We start from the raw sequence: 15,795 nt of genomic DNA, 5'->3' as shown, positions 1-15,795 counted from the left end.
TTTAGCATTGGAACTAAGAATCATCTAATCACCAATGAGGACCACTCGGGGACCGGGAGGAAAAGACCCAAGGAGCCTGGAGTGCCGCTCCATAATCCCAACCCGAACCTGCAGATATTCTGACCAGAACAGGCGAGGAGAGCGTCTTCCCCCCAGCACTGACGGGAGAAGCAGCTGAATTTCTCCACATGGACAAAAGATAAAAGAACATCCCAATCTCCCGACATCCCCTTGACGAGTGGTCAAACTCAAGTCGGGAGGGGGGGGCTCTGTGGGATGCATTGACCCACTTTTGCTCTGCTATGCTGCATCACTCTGTTATGGTGGGGCCAAAAACAGAAAAAATGGCTGTAAAACCCTTGTGCACGCCAAAACCCCTGATAATCGCGCTTCTCAACGCACAAAAAGTGGCTGCCCAATCTACCACGCCTGTTGACAGTGGTGTAACAGAGCTCTCACTACTGAAATGTGTCACTGGGCTCCACAACAATTGAAAGTGGAGTGTAGAAGGAAAAAGCAGTGCTTTGCTAAATGAAACTCCAATATGGCTTTAAATCACCTTTTCTTTGCTGCTGAAACTTCAGAATGCTGGTACAGAACACTTTTCAAATATTCAAAATTCTCGCTGGGTGCTACAATTCACTTAGTTTAAGGAATCACTGTGAACGTACAATGTACTGAAAGGCTAAGAGCATAAAGACATCTCCACAGCAAAAGTGGCCTGTCTGTGGATCTGTAAAACAAATCTCTGTAAAGAAGAGGGCTACCTGTGATGACAACTGCTGTCAGGGGCCTTCCTAATTAAACTTTAACATGATATAAACTGAAAGTCACATGCTTGCAAAATAAGAGGCCTGTTACTGATAGTAACCCATATTATAGTTGTTTTGATCCCACAGGTTTAAAATATTGAATGAAAATTCTATTTGTCATTTGATACAACAAGTTTGTTTTGTGCTAAGGAAAAGCCAAAAGAATTTAACAATTAAATGAAACCCGGCTGAAGCTGCAAAACTGGAATAGCAGGTTTTTCTCACAGAAGGAAGGCCTTCCCTCAGCAGGAACTCACGGGGAAGTGTTAAGTACAGGGTAGGACAGAATTTGGTCTATAGAGGCAAAATGAACAATGACAAGCTGCAGCTCAGGAAACTGAAAGTGAATAGGGTTGTAAATGGCCTCTGCAAGGAACAAACAAGCAGGAGACTGCTCCTGGACTGCAGGAAGACAAAAAGAGATGGACCCAAACAACCATCTGTGGCTGAACAGTAACAAAAACCACTTTTTAAAAAGACTTATGGCTTGCTAGCAAAATTGCGAAAAATATCAAAATGACAGTTGTTCATTTAATTTCTGGCTGCACTTTTTAAGAGGCGGCAAAATCGTGTGACATGTTCTGAAAAGGAATGCCAAGAAATGTGATTCTACACAAAATGCATGACTGTTAGAATTGTGAAAATGTACACGCATGCCCCCATGTTAAACACGCATATTTGTGGAAAGTTGCAGAAAAATTGAAATGTGTGTTCATAACGAAAAGGGCAAAATTCTGTAAAAGTGGAGACATGATCCCACAGCTACAGGGTTTTGAGGAATAGCTGCTACATAAAATATGGCATCTGTATGTGTAATTTGTATAAAAAATCCGATTTTCAGACCAGTGGCTAAATGGAGGTCTCTGAGGATTGTAAAAGAAAATCATAAACCTGACATCACCCAGCCTTGAGCCAATCACTCAAATTGCAAGGCAGAGATGAAGCATTGACCCTATCCCAGCACAAAGGGACAAGCTTAGATAAGCCTGCCCACACACCCCCTGTATGATGTAATTTCATAGCAAAAATTGAGACAGCTCACCAGAGATAGGGACAGACAGATCCACTCACCCTCCTGATGCTGGCGGAGCGACCTGCTGCTTAAATCTACATTTTCCTTGTTCCAGACTCTAGAAACTTGGCAAAGCAAGGGCCAATTGCATAGCTGAACCATTCTCAGCTAGGCCTCACATTCTAGAACAGAACCTCAAAAGCCGAGGGGAAGCAACATAATACAGCTGGACTGTGCTGTTACTGCTTGCCTGCTGAATTGAAAGATCCTCAGACCAAGAAATGCTGTGCTGTGACCAAAGCGCCTTGCTGACCCTGTCCAGTCCTGTGCCATGCTGTGACCAGAGGGCCTTGCTGACCCTGTCCAGTCCTGTGCCATGCTGTGACCAGAGGGCCTTGCTGACCCTGTCCAGTCCGATGTGCCCAGCCATCAGTCTCCCATAGGCCCACAAACCTGATGGTCCAGAATCCTGTCGGTCCCATTTAAAAATGTATCCATAGAGTATAAATAGGAAGAACTGTGTCATATAGTGTATGTACTTTGCATAGTCTTGTCCCTAGCTTATACCCGTCCTATCTTTCATTAGAACCAGTATTGTCAGAACTATCTTTGCACAGACTCTTCTCTCACATGGGTTCCTAACCCTAACTTCCCATTGATTGATTAAGAAAGTAATTCCCAAACCAAACAGAAAGCAGAGTATCACACCTGAACTGTTATAATCGACCGTAAATGACCTTCGTGTGTGGCATTCTACTGTTTGGTAGTCTTAAATATAGTGTAGCAAACCCATTTGTCATTTTTAAAAGTGCATTTCTGTTTTCAATTCTCGCGCCTGTTTTACAAACACGACCTTCACTAAAACCACTGTAACTCCCTCCGTTTTTGTGATAGAATCAACATTTTAACTCCTACTTGTAGCTAACATCTGTACCTATCCATAGAACCCATTTCATTTTGAGAAGTATTTACATGTGTAAAATAGATTCAAACAGCTTCCAACTTGGATTTTAAGATTTCAAATGTTTTCTTTGCATTAAATCATTGCTTGTGTTTGTGTGCAATTATTCAAAGTGGCTCCTATAGGAATTTACAACCATTTAAGCATTTTTCCACACCTTTAGAGTTCTTGCTCAGCTACTCTAAAAGTAATTCTGACAGTTGAAAAGCCCATTTTGTTTTTCTCTTTCTGGGTAAAGGGGGAATGGGAAGTGAGACACTGTTTGACCTGTACATTCCTGAATACCTGCTCTCTCCTCCTATCTCTTTATATTGCCTATTGGGGGGGGAGGGTTGAGAAGTGTTGCAGGGGGAACTGCTAACCATTGTGCCATCTGATCTGAAACCAACACAAAAGCATTATTTTCTGTGCTGCATTTGTTTTGCTTATTACCTATTCCGAGTGTACTAAAGATATTATTCAGTGTTTTGTCACCTCATTGGTGATTGTTGTTTACCTATTAATATATGTATTGTGTTTTGATCTTAACTAAGTAAATAAATAATCCCTTTTACAAACCAGCCTGATTTCTGGTTCAGCGTGACCTGGGGTATTCTTAAATAATGGGTGTGATACGAGTGGTACATCTTTCAAATAATTGAATCCACATATTAAATACGTTTTTCCATTGCGCTGTACACTTTGGCGGGAACAGAGTGTATCGCCTGATTGAAATCCTTAACAATTTCCAGGCAGGATTTTGTTTGAACAAGACCCTTCTGCTCTGGCTTTGCTGCCACGTACTATTTAACACACAAAAAGAAAGGGAACACAATGAAAAATGCTTTCATCTGAGAAAGGTTGTCTAACAGAGTAGCAGGACCCAATGTGATGAACACTGTGGAGTGCTACCAGGTGGCCAGGGAATTGCAGACGCTGCCTGATCATGACCCTGGGGGTGGTATTTGCCAGGGCCCCAGGAGGACTATGTTGGGTGAGATGCAGTATAACCTGTAGGGTAGAAATATCAATGATGCCAAAATATGTAATGGATTAGCGTGGGTGAAAACATTCATAACCACTCATACATTGAAAGAAATGAAAGGTGAAGCTCCCTTGAATCCCAGAGGAATAGTAACAATGAGTCTTTAAATAATACCAATGTAGACACTGAAGATGTTTATTTCTCTGTAAAGTCAAATCTTTCATTTAGTCATTATGATATTCCTTTGGGAAATATAATTAAGGAACTAAATTAACATGGTTTTAATATTCCCATGGGAAAAGCTGATTTTAACATGGTGGACTCCATGAAGAGGACTGCAGAGACACAAACATGCAAAGTGCATCTTATTAGTAGAAATGACCCACACGTAATGTAGATGTGGAGGCTTCAAGGGCCCCCTCGGGCCCAGGCCATGAGGAGAGTAGTAGTAGGAGGTGGAGAAGTGTGAACTCTCCACATTGCTGCAGAAGCAGAATCGGTAGGTGAACGAAGACGCCAAGACCAGTGTCGAGAGGTTGCCAGTCCTGAGAGGGTCTTTCTTCTAGAAGCCTTATTTGCAGAGGTCATGCATGGGAAGCATTGGAGATGAAAGCTTTCCCTTTGCAGACCAGAATTGCAGAGGGTGCGCAGCGGGAAGTGTAAACTTGAAAATCTTTCCCCAAAGTAAGGCAAATTCCAGTGGCAGGAAGCAGGTTGCTGGACAGCGAGAAGCAGCAGAAGCAGAGGACATTGAGGCACCAAGGCGAACGGACGTGCACGCCAGAACCAGTGAGTTCACTAAGAGATTGTGACACCGGAGCGCTCCATAACCTCTCGCTTGCCAAGTCTGGGTGCTTTAACATTAGAAATAATACGTGCACAGTCAAATTAAAAAAGAAACATGTTTCTGATTACCAAACTGACATAAAGCAGACAAATCATTATTTTGTAAACCCAGCTGACTTGGAAAGGAGCAAGTGGAATAATGAGAACACAATCACCAGACCTAAAGGGTGTCAATATATGTATGTGGGTCAGATTGAAAGACAGCAACAAGAGCAGGCAATACTTTGAAAACTATTGCCTAAGCAAAAAGAGAACTAGAACAAGGCAAGTAAAAAAAAAAAAAACAGTTCCAAACCCAAGAAGCATCAAATGAGAATCCATGTGTTTGTAAAATCTATTGCCCATATTTGAAGAAGCTCATAAAAAGAACTGGCTTAAACCCACTTTGCCAAAGCCAAAGAAGTGTCAGAGTAAGACAGAACCATTGTCAGCATTTCGTTAATACAGAAATGGGGAAACAAAAGTGGCAAGAAGGCTGTCCTTATGATAGAAGGTATTCTATAAACAAACAGCACCAGTGTGGTACTTGTTTTACCTGAAGACATTATTAAACGTGTTGTCATGAAGCAAGATACATTGCTAATTTGTTGTCAACTATCCTTTACCAAAGAAGTAATTAGTAGTTTATTCTGGTCTGGCTCTGATAGCTCAATCCCCAACTCGATGGACGTCGCCAAACTCAAGGCAGCATCGAGGCACAATGGGTGTTTCCAAATCATGTGTGACGCAATGGAGATAGGGCAGTGGAAATCAGTTCCTAAGGACCTATGCTCGCGAACACAGGAAGCTTAAAATAACCTAGAGCAACTATGGAAAGTGAGAGGCGAACTAACATTCATGGATGATGGCCTACTACTGAGAGGGCCCCACATTCCTACAGAACTAACCAACAGAGTGCTTGCTCTTGCCCATCACGGCCACCAAGGTGCAGCCAAAACAAAAAAGCCGCCTCAGGCTCAAAGTTTGCTTCCCGTCACCTGAATCGAAAGTAGAGGAATTCATCTGTGCCTGCAAGTGGTGCCAAGTAGCTGCTCCAAAAAAAAGAGGGCCATCCACCCAGTGAATGCCTCGAAGCAAAAAGCCGTGGGAAACCATTCACATGGACTTTGGCTCCACACAAAGAGACCCACATTTCCTAGTCATGACAACCGAATGGTCCCGGTACCCCAAAGTAGAGTTTGTCCTGTCTCTGGCTCTACAAGAAGTGATGGGGAAATGTTTGCTACCCACTGGTTCCCCAAAACAGTATGCTCAAACCATGGTTTCCCATTCCAAAGTGCGGGCCTAGAAGAATTCCTAGCAAAGAGAAGAATTAAACACCAGAAGATCACACCCATGTGGCCACACATAAATGGTGAGGCAGAGCGCTCCTCAGCTGTCAACCCCATCCTTCTTCGAGCTGTGTCAAGATGTCTCTCCCTTTCTTCCCCCAGATTCTGCAGCAAAACACTAGTCACAGCCTCTAACATGATGCTTGACGTGACGTGCTCCAATCAGAATCAATCATGTTCTATCCTCCTACTTTTAACAATGGCTCTTCTTGTACAGTTGCAACTGTAACAAGCTGATTTCCTGCTTATTTGAAGTCTTTGCTTCCTGCAGTTACTGTGTACAGAGCACAGAAAGGCAAAGAAAAAAAAACAAAAACTTGAATGTGTGTTTAAAACTGATTTTCAGAGTCTGCCTCTTTTTGCAGTGAAGACACATTCTTTTATTAATGAGTTATAATTATTAGTCTTGTTAGTGATATTAGTTTGTTAATTACCAAATGTGTCTCTTGCAACATAGGCATTTCAGGTGAGAAATGGTGTGCATTTTGAAGGTACAGATGTGTGCTTTTAACTGTGAAAAATGTATTTGCATTGTATATGTAAAAATCGTTTTTGACTGAATAACCTCCCCTTACTTATATGTCCATGTTACACTGGCAACCCATAGCTTGAAACAACTGCATCATAGCAATGCACCAAACCCATGCAGTGGCACTGCACTTCAAAAAAAACATGCTATACATTGATCCTGTGGAGTGGTGCTGTACTCTGTGCTCCCAAAACACGCTAAACAATCCTACAGTGTTCACCCAGCACTCTGGTATTACTAAGCCAGACCACCCAAGACCACCTAAGGTCCAAACGCAGCTTAAACATGTATGTATTGGGTGGCAGACCAAACCATTGGTAGAGCTGGTTGCTGTTGTAAATGATTGTGTTGAGTGTCAAGAGAAGACGAAGGGCACGCTGAAGACTTTAGAGTTGAAGAGTTTGCAGGGACATGCACAAGGGGAGGTGCAGAACACCCAGAAGAAATTTCCAAAGGGCTGTACTGCCTGCATACGCCTTGACAATGAAGGGCGCTTATATAGATCATTTAAAATCAATAAAGGGGTCAAACAAGGCTGCTTATTAGCAGCCTTACTTTTCAACCTCCATATAGCGCAATTAATTGGCCGACTCGAAAATCATGCTAATTGCCCAGTGAAATTTAAAACGACAAAGGTCACAGCATAATTGTATGCTGATGACCTTGTCATTGTCGACCACACTTTCAAGGACATGAGAACCATACTAAAATAATTGGGCCACTTTACTACTGAATACAGTATGAACATTAATCTTAAAAAAAAACAAAGATTATGCTGTTTACATCAAGGAAGGTGAATAGGCCCATAATGTCGCTAAACTGGGGAATCGTCAAGTACACCGATTCGTATAGATGTTAGGGTGTAGACATGGACTGTAAAGAATGATGTTGACCTTTAATTGCAAGAAAGATCCAACGGGCAAAGCAAATCACTATGCTTGTCCGTAGTTTTGTATCTCATTACGCAGGCTACTCGTTGAAGGGAATAATTACATGATATACAGAGTGGTTTGCCCCTGTGTTGACCTATGGACTAGAGGCTCCCACCATCAAAAATCTATTATGGCTGAATAAATAGAAGGCCACTTTTGGTGAACCATATTAGGCCTCCCGCCATCCTATTCCATTCAGTATATTCTAAAAGAATTTGGGTGGACATCCCTCAAAGTTGTTATTAAAAATCAAAGAGGCTTCCTCCCATTGAAAGCCTTGTGCCATCCGGTGAGCCAGATGTTAAATATTATAAGGAAAAACATAATCTGGATAAATAATATCAAAACGCCTCATACATTTGATGCTCTTTGCCATGATCTATACACAGAATTAAATGGATCTGTTTGATCGCTCTATTTGTGGTCGATATAAAGCCGTCAAAATGGCCTTTAAAAAAAGATCACAGAGAAAAGATTGGGAAACTAACTTCAATCATATGAGTAGCTTGTATAACTATCATCAGCTAGAGGGTATTGTCCACTCGTACCTCAGTCCACAAGCATATTTAATATGTTGTCATAGCCCAGCTGTACGCAGATTTCGGTTATTCATGAGAACACACCAACTGCCAGTAAGAGCCACCTATGGAACCCAATGGCAATTAGCGACTAACCAACGGTATTGTCGAATTTGCAAAATAGTGGATAATTTAGAGACTGTCAGACATATTTTAACTCAGTGCCCCATGCTTGTCTCTTTATACAGCTATATATATATGACGATATGTTTATCAAGATAGCACCATATCTACCACACATTTCGGGCACCTGTGCCTAAATACACAGTCAGAAACCCATACATATTGCTCTGTATAATATGTGCACAATAGCTGGGTCAATTCTAAATTCTAATACGTGGATCCTATTAGTTTAAGAACTGAAGCACCTTGCCCTTTATGTAATCTATTTCCCCTTTGCAGATGATCCTTTACAATACAAAGAGGTGTGAAATCGCCGGTTGCTCAAATGAACTGTGACAGATGTTTATTAAAATCTGATGTTAATAGTATGCAATTTATAAAAATTCACACTGTGTGAAAAGTTGGTACTGAATCTGAGGAAGATCATTTTACAATTTTACTATTATTAAGAATTGTTGAACATGATTTTTTTTAAATCAAATGTTATACAAAGCTTTGTGCTATATGTATATTCAATAACTTTCAAATTGAACATGAATTGATAGAGGAATGAATGAAAGAAATGTGTATAAAAATAATGTATGTATGTGACATATGTTGGATAGCATTGATGATGATACATTATATGTATTTCTTATTCTAAGGTTTATTTTAAACGATATGTGTACAGTTGTACAAGTTTGTTTCAACTAAAGACAACTATAACAATAAATGAATAAATAAACAAATAAATAAATAAAAATGTACCATGGAAATCAGTGCTCATCCAATATGTGGACAACCTGTTAATAGTCTTCCCATTATACAACCCATACAAACAAGATACGTAGGTACCAATGATTGCATTAGCAATGAAAGGCCACAAAGCTTCTAAGAAGAAATTGCATTTATGCACAGAATGGATGTGTTAACTAGGACTTGACATCATAGAAACAAATCAGCTGATATCCTCATCTCGATAGGAGGCTATTTATAGAATCCCAAAGTCACAGAAAATCACACAGATAAGAGTATTTTTTGGGTGGGGGCCAGTCAGTTACATCCGATAGTGGATATTAGGCTATGCAGACACAGTAAGACCCCTCCTGATGTACACCTGGTCCAATATGATAGCGCCCTTACAGTGGAAGACATAACCGGAAATAGTGTTTGCAAAATAAAGTCCTGTGTCCCGAAGAACCCACTCTAGGCTTGCCGGATTATAAGAATGGGTGTGATCTATAATGCATGAGAGGAACAGATTTGCATTAGCGGTAGTCACTCATTGGCACAGAATTAATTTTTGTCCAGCTGTTTATTACAGTAAAGAACTAGTCCCAGTGGCAGCAGGAATGCCCCCTTGCCTGAGGCCGGTGGCAGCAGCTGGACTAGCCATAAAGAAAAGTGAGAATATTACTTTGCGATCTCCCGTGGAGGTGGCTGTACCACCCGTTGTCATCTTGCTACTGTTTAAAAAAGACAAAGCATATGTCTATTGTGAGAGATTGTTAATATGATATACTAAATCATGTAGACTAAGAATTCTCCTTATCATCTACATGACAGTTACCAACTAGTGCGCCAAGGACCAATCTAGTAATGTATCACAATTCTCCTCCCTCTTTCTAGAGCCTCTACATCATTATTAATCCTTTACATTATACACTCCTCTCTCTTCCTCATTCCAGAACCACGTCAGTCCTCCATTACGTTCCCTCTGCCTAACTCTTCCTTGTCCCGGTAACCCATTAGAACACTATTACATTACTCTTGAAACTCTCTTCCTCATCTCATTACTCCATTAGTACTCCATTACATTACACCCACCTTCCTCTCTCTCGCCCCGTTAACCTCTTAATAATCTATTACTATTCTTCTCCTCCTCCTTCTTCCTAGTACTAGTACTCTAATTATAATCCATTATATTTCCCCCGCCTCCTTCTTCTTCACCCCAGTGCCACATTTGAAATCCAATAAATTACCATCACCTCCCTCTTCCTCTTACCAGTACCCTCTTAGTATTCCAGTAATGTACCCCTTCTCTCTTTCTCATCTGTGTACTTTCATAGTAATCCATTACATTACACTCACTTCTCTTTTCCTCATCCAAATACTACATTAACAATGCATTACATTACACCAGCCGGCCTCTTCTCATACACAATATTTCATTATTAATATATGACATTGCCCCACCTCCCTCTTCCTAGTACCCCATTAGAAACCCATTAATATCCCCCATAACTCTTTGTCAGCATGGTACCTCATTAGTAATCTATTAATTCTCCTCTTTCTTTTGGGTCATTCCGGGACCCCGTAAGTAAACCATTACACTATCCTTGTTTCCTTTGCCCATGTACTGGTACCCCATGTGCAACACATCCCATGACCCTGCCTCCCTCCTCCTCACACAGAGTAATCCATTATGTGACCCCATCTCTCTCCTTGTCCCAGTACCGGATTAGCAATCTATTGCCACCCTAATTCTCATCACAGAACCCTATTAGTGATACATTACCACTGCTTCACTCGTCCTCATCCCGGTCCCACACTACTGTTCCATAACATTAACCCCACCTCCATCTTTCTTGTTCTGGTACCTTCGTAGTAACCATGATATTACACATGCTTCTCTCTTCCTCATCCCAGCACCTCATTTGTAATCATTATATTGTCCCTGCCTCCCCATTCCTCAAAATGATACCCCATTAGTAATCATAACATTACCCCTACATCCTGCTTATAGCTCCCTGTACCTCATTATTCATGCATTCCTCCTCCCAGTACTCCATTAGTAATGTATTACATTTCCCCTCACCTCTGTGATTCTCATTCCAGTATCTTCTTAGTAATCTAATGCATTATTCCTGTCTCGATCATCAACACACGGGTACTCCCTACTCCTCATCCCGGTACTGTGATGAATCTGATGGTATCATCACTTCTTTCCCTGAGGTAGCCTCTCTCAAGGTTACCAGGGGTGGACAGCCACTACCTGATCCTGAACCTGGGGACAGCTATATGAGGGAGGACCACCTGGGGAGAGGCAACCCTCCGGGGAGAGACATGACATCTTCGGGGAAAGACACATTTCCACCATTCCCCTTTAGGGATGTTCCTTATATTCCTCAGGCCTCAATGTCTTATTGCACCACTCATCCTCATACATGTACTGAATCCAGTATTAATATTCCCAAACATGACAACCAGAGTAATACATTAATTGCTGAAATGAGGAAGAGGCAGGCTGCAGTTATGATTACTCTTGAAAGAATCCCATACCAGCTTCCTTAACAACACATAAAGAATCATCCATCAACTACTGAGATGAGGAAGATCAAAGAACAGTGAAGATTACTAAGACCAAGAAGTCTACGATGCAGTGTAGTCTCTGGAAACACTTTAATCAGAACTGGAGGTTTGAAGCCTGTGCGGCTGACAGCAATGAGGGAGAGCTGCAGCCGCTGAGCTACACGATTACCTGCATGAGCCAGAACTTTGGTGGATAAGATTCTGCAGGAGAAGGAACTGGAGTGCAGAGGACACACTGCCTGAGAGGGAGAGGCAGCATAAACCAATGAACGTCAAGGCAGAGGCACAACGGATGACAAGTCGCGAGCCACGCCCACAATCCAAAGAGAACAGAAGCAGAAAGGCACAAGAGACATTTGAGCACCCGTAAGCCCATGGAAGAATAGAGGGTTGTAGGGTTGCCTGCAAAATGTGCACTACCTCACAATCACTATCCATAGGCCAAGTGAAGTATTTGAAGAAGCTAAATGACCCATGAGCTATTCCACAAATCATTGAACACCTATCTTAAAGGGACAGAGGTAGAAAACCGAATAAAGGTGAACGAGAGGGAAAAAAGCTCAATACATGAAAGAGAGAACCACTCAAGGAATGATACAACAACATTGGACTGATATTGTTTCATGGTTAAAAGAGAATTGTAATATGATTATTGCAGGAAAGTCCAGACAGGAGAGTACACCAGGTGAAGAGATTGTAATAAGAATTAGGGTATGAAAGTCCTGTCAGGAGAGTACACCAGGTGAAGATAAATATTGTATGGAAGTCCTGGCAGGAGAAAATACCAGGTGAAGATAAAATGTGTAAAAGGCTGTAACGAAATCCCGACAGAAGAATATACAATGCCAAATCACTTGGTTGTGTGTGTTAGGTTACAAGAGAATCTCAAGGATGATACATGCCCTTGAAATTGCAAAGTAAGATAAGAGTGAAGACGAGGAGTATACCAGGTGACCTGCGAGTCCGAGACCTGCATCCAAATTGTAAAATGAACTGAGTACACTAAGGAAGTCACATACCCTAGGATCGTGAACTATTTCAAATGTGATTCTTTGTTTTGAACTTAACTGTTAAAAGGAACCTGGGCAAGGGAACTCTTTTTCTATTTTCCTGATTACAGTGTGTCCGCCACGAGGGATAAGCCATCCACTTGGGCTACAAGAAACTTGTATATTGGGAAGAGGAACCTGGGGAAGGGAGCCATTCCCTGGAGCTGTGAACATTGTCCACTTGCAACATTTTGGTTGGAGTAATATATTTTCGTTGAATTGGAAAATGTGTGCACCTTGAAATCCACCGAGAACATGAAGGCCAGAATAGGATTTCGGACACAGGATATATTTTTACTTTGGTACTCTTGACAATGGACAGAACTCTTTGTTTTTGGTTGAGGTAGGGCAATACATCCCAGGTTAGGGATAGGGAGGCATTTCCACAACCCTTTTGATTTTGAATAAAAGTGTATAGCCAGAACTATGAGTGTTCTGTGGCCACATCTCATTCCTGGCTTCTGACAGTACCTATTTAGCAATCCATTACATTACCCCTGCCTCCTTCTTCCTAAACCTGGAAACCCCTTTCCTATCAATTTCACTACACTGCCACCTTCGTTTTCATACCTGATACATAATGCAGGACCCCCTTCCTCATATCGGTATCACATTTTTAAAGCAATTGCATTGCATGTGAGAAACATGAGGGTATTCTCACTGCCAATCCCTTTGGATCTTCTGTGCAGGTGGCCAGGGAAAGGGCATCACTCTTGGATCCCGACCCAAGGGGTGGTCAAGTGAGGGAGGATCACCTGGGTGGAAGATCCTTGGGGTTTGGAAGTGGGGTGTCTTTAGGTGAGATGCAGTACTCCCCCCTTCCCTTCCAAGGAGAAACCTTTATTACAGGGGCAGTTATGGGATATTATTCATGCCCCATTGACTGGAAAAAGGATAGGAGATACTCTAAATCCTGACATGCCAGGAAGTAATAAAAAAAGGTTAAATATAAGAGGGGTGGAGGGTTTTTCGGGGACTGGGAGGGTGTTGTCCTTAGGAGAGACATGACATCCTAGCCTTTTCCTAGCCTTTTCCTACTGACAACCAACCCAAACCTTCCCCCACCTTCATGGGTTATTGTGAATCAACTCCCCTGACTTCCTGATGAAGAGGCAACCAGGAGTAGTGAAGACACAGTGCTTTTACCACTATGGTACTGCGATGAGGAAGATACCTGATGAGATTTGTATAGGTCAGGCATGCCCACTTAATGATGGTCAGGCAGGTCTAATTGCACATTCAAACCTGCAGCATGTTAAAGTGCTGCAGATGTACAACACGCCCAATCATATAATGTCAAAGTGGAAAGCAGTGGCAGTGATGGTGGAGCAGCAGCAGAGAGGCCAGGAGAAGCAGCAGGGAGCTGTATGTGTGCCACATGCTGACGGTTCAAAGGAGTGCACCCGGGGAGCTGGGGCTCCATGGAACTGAACGAACACTGAAAGGGAGCTGTGTCGGGAGGCTGCCCCTTTTTCTGGTTTTCGCAGTGCTCATTCTCTCTGGGCTAGAAGCCAACTCAGGTGTGCCTAATGGGCAGGAGGTGGAGGCCTGACTGAGGAAGAGAAACGAAGGCTGAGAGTGCTGCAGGAACTCCAAAAGAAACAACCAGTGAGTTTCTATGAGACAGGAAACCCTGTATGTGAGTGTTTGAACTAACACGGAGGATTACTTTGTATCACAGTGGTCATGTGCCTGATAAAACACATTTTTGAAGGTCTCCTTTCTGAAGCCTCATTAACTCTTCAACAATTGAGAATACTTTGTAGCAGACTGGTAACGTCTACATGAAGACATGTTTTCAAAAGTCTTGGAGTGATGTGCATGTTATAAAGGCAATCTACAAAGACTCATAACAATGACATTAACTAAATGAAATCTTTTTATAATTGTTCCAAAGGTCTCAGAGTGCTAGGAACATTATTAAAGGCATTCTATACAAATATATAACAACAAGGTGAATTGCATGAAGGCATTTAACAATTATTGAACTCCAAACTGAACAAAAAGGCTACCACACATATTGTAATCCTTATTGAATACCAAACTGAAAGAAAATGTTTACTTTTATATTTACTTTTATAAATGAATAGAGCTTTAAAATTTAAATAAATCCTTCATATGCCAAGCTCAAAAGTGAATGCAACTTTAAATGCAAGTAACATTCATATATTTTGAATCTGTTAGTCAACAAAGTGTTGAACAAGAGAAACCAATAAATATTTGACCTTAAAGTGAACAGAACATCAGCAATACAAGTGAACCTGATATATATTGGACTCCAAAGTGAATGGAACTTTGGAGATGAATCTTAACAAATGAATGTCAAGACATTTTTGTACAAAGTCCAGCCATATACAGATGGAACATGTGTGCCGCCAAACTTTAAGAAAACTGGAAAATATCCTAATAACATTGAAAGTTAATCGTTTGTGTTTAGAACTGTGTTTTGTAACTTGGGCAAGGGAACCCCGAGTGTTGGTTAACTTGATATCATCCTAAACTTAAGGCAATCCTAAGACTTTTCTTGGAACTGCCTTATACTTGGGGAAGAGAGCTGAAAGAAAGCTGCGAGCTGGACAGAACACTATTTTGTTGGTTTCTGAAAGCCCTATACATTGTATAGATTAGATGTGATGGCAAAAATAGACTTTGGACACAGACAGATCTATTTGTTGAGCTTAGTTTGGGTTTGGTAGGTAAAATCCATTATAGTATAGGGCAAGATATGCGTTTTTCCATCCTGACTTTTAAGTTAATAAAGTTGTATTGTTAATTCAGAATCTGGTATGTGTCTTACTCCAAGATGCCTTTACATACACTTGTGTCAATATTCCTGGTTCCATATCAGTTAGTAAACCACAACGTTACACCTGTCTCCATCTTCCTCATCATGAAAACCCATTAGTAATCTGTAAGCGATATTCAATCAACACTACAGTGTAACGCTCACCTGACTCCCACAGAGGCGATGGCCTGGTTCGCGGTGCTGATAATAGGTTCCCCTTGTGTCCATGCATTAATGTACTAATGCTAGTGTCTTTTTCCCCATGGGGGCCGGGGTACGGAATGCCGGGGAACAGGCGCCGACCCGAGATGAGAGGTGAAATCTTTGTAGAAATCAGGTAAGTCTTTAATGAGCGTTTTTTGGTAATGTCTTTTCATTCGTTCATGAACGCTGATTTCCTTTTTCCCCTTAGGGGCCGGGGTCCGGAAATGCCAGGATGTGGCGTGTACCCGAAATGAAGAGGGAATGAATCAACAGTTAAGTCTTAACATGGAGATTTAGCTTTCCTTTCTCTCTCTCACCTTTTGTTCTTGCCTTTTTCTCCCTAGGCACTGGGGCGTGACTGTGAATCCGGATGATCGC

Source organism: Ambystoma mexicanum, chromosome 3p, assembly GCF_040938575.1.
Source record: "Ambystoma mexicanum isolate Mex_15411 chromosome 3p, UKY_AmexF1_1, whole genome shotgun sequence".
In the NCBI taxonomy this organism is placed as follows: domain Eukaryota; kingdom Metazoa; phylum Chordata; class Amphibia; order Caudata; family Ambystomatidae; genus Ambystoma; species Ambystoma mexicanum.
The sequence above is the reverse complement of the archived record's forward strand: the minus strand, read 5'-3'. Positions refer to the sequence as shown.